Raw genomic sequence first — 2,264 nt, forward strand, 5'->3', positions numbered from 1 at the left:
TTTTAATTTTGAGTATAATGGATTTAAACACATTATATTAATATTTAATATTTAAAATATTATATTATATTATAATAATATTTATTATTTATATTATATTATATTATAGTTAAAATGTAAAAAACAATATAGTTTGAAGGCATATTATGACACTAAAAGACAGTCTGTCAATTTTTTATTATAAATATTATGTCATATTATGTCAAAAACAGTCAGTCAAATTTTTAAAATTTTAAGTATAATGGATTTAAACATATTATATTAATATTTAATATTTAAAATATTATATTATATTATATTAATATTTATTATATTATATTATATTAATATTTATAGTTAAAATGTCAAAAACAGTATAGTTTGAAGGCATATTATGACACTAAAAGATAAAAAACAGTAACTGGTATAATATAAGGGTATTCTGGTCTTTTTTCTAGAAGTCATGAGAAGTCAGTATGGTTCCCAAACAGACTTCCAGCACAAAAGTACTTCTGCCAGTACTTCATATAGTTGATTGCCAAACGCCATTTCTGCACAGAATTACTTTTCCAGCTCCTCCATAGAGTACTTCAGCTTCTGTTCTTTGGAAGAGTAGTTCTGCTCCTGGTATCCAAACAGGCCCTTAGCTTTTATTCTTCGTTGCACATGAGAAACCATTCCAAGAACAGGAAACAAACTAAATAAAAATAAAAAAAAATTTCCTTGAAGTTTCAAACCAAATTAAATCAAATCAATCAATCTGTTGAAATGACCTCTTAAATGAAGAAGATTTCCTCAACTTGTGTAATCTGCAAGCCAGTTCTTGTAATTTCTCTTTTAACAAAGCAGGAGATCGATCCAAACCATCACATATCTGTATATTAAAAAAAATCAAGATTTATTTTTTAAGAGAAATTAATTAAACTCTCACATATCTTGATAAAAGAAATTAAACTTAGAAAAAAATTTAAAAAAAACCCATAAATGGAGTAAAAGCTACAATGTACAAACCCTGCATTATGAGTGATGTAGTATTTTAGTTCCATCACGGCAATGTGTAGAACGTACAAGCTCAAGGTGATGAGCTTCAAGTTCATCAAAAACACTAGAAAGTAACAGAGTCTGTGAAATTCCCTTAGTGTCAGTCAAAGACACATTGACTAGATCCCCTCTGACTCGGATCGCAACGGAGGAAGACGGTTCGGGAGCGACTCTGATATCGCAGTCAGTAGAGTTTTCAGAGTGGAGAAAGGCAGTGATTGGGGAGGAAGTGTTGGAGAGGGAAGAGGGAGCGTCCGTACGGTTATTGAGGGAACGAAGGCGAGATTCGGCTAAGGGGATGTATTTGATGATCTCGTCTAGGATAGAGGATTGTTCTTTGCGGACTGAGTTGGGCTGAGGGAGGAGAGAGAGGAAGAGATCTCGCATTGATTTTCGGCGTTCGCGTTCGGCCAGCTTGTGTCGCTTACGTGCGTCGATGGGTTCATCTCCGGATCCAACTGTGTTTCCATCGCTCCAATCCATCCTCATTCCTTAATCCTCACGGATTTCAATTGTTTCTTTCTTTCTCTGCAACACAAGTATGTATATATATATATAGGGTCACGTTTTTACGACCCCCTTTGCGACACACCTTTTTGTCTTATATGGGCAAAAATGTTTGGAATGGGCTGATTTTTTGTGAGGATGATCTCACTGTGAGGGGATCATCCTGGAAAAAAATCATCCCATTCCAAAACTTCTAGACCGTCCGATTGTTGTTGAAAAATTATAGACCGTCCAATTTTTGTAAATCAATTTTGATGGGGTTAGAAGTTTTGGAATGGGATGATTTTTTGCCAGGATGATCCCCTCACCATAGAGATCATCCTCACAAAAAATCAGCCCATTCCAAACATTTTTGCCCATATAAGACAAAAAGGTGTGTCGCAAAGGGGGTCGTAATAACGCGACCCATATATATATATACTTACACACAAAGAGTGATGCTAAAGCACGTGACATTCAAAAACATGATCCGATGCAATGATGTGGTAGACTACGCAATTATATATACTTTAAAAAAAAAAAATTTAATAATTATTTTTCACCTTTGAATTTTATTTTTAAATTTATATGATCATTAATATTTCTGTAAAAGATAAAAAATAAATACTTTTATATTTATTAAAAGCTATTCATATATTCAATGTAATTTTATTTGACTTATTTAAGTGGAGTTGTTAATTTTTGAGTTGAATTAATTTGAAATATTTTAAGTTTAATTTTAAAATTATGTTTTAATT

General features: G+C 32.0%; 1 pseudogene across 1 annotated transcript; it reads right to left on the bottom strand.

Annotated features, from left to right (window-relative positions):
* Positions 1-251: 251 nt before the first annotated feature.
* Positions 252-1,562, bottom strand: LOC147385224 (uncharacterized; annotated as a pseudogene). Its single transcript, XR_015172145.1, has 2 exons — positions 991-1,562; positions 252-853 (listed from the first exon to the last, which is right to left on the bottom strand). The product of XR_015172145.1 is annotated as an uncharacterized LOC147385224 (transcript).
* Positions 1,563-2,264: the final 702 nt, after the last annotated feature.

Source organism: Akebia trifoliata, chromosome 14 (genome assembly GCF_017979445.1).
Source record: "Akebia trifoliata isolate Shusen 1 chromosome 14, ASM1797944v1, whole genome shotgun sequence".
In the NCBI taxonomy this organism is placed as follows: Eukaryota; Viridiplantae; Streptophyta; class Magnoliopsida; order Ranunculales; family Lardizabalaceae; genus Akebia; species Akebia trifoliata.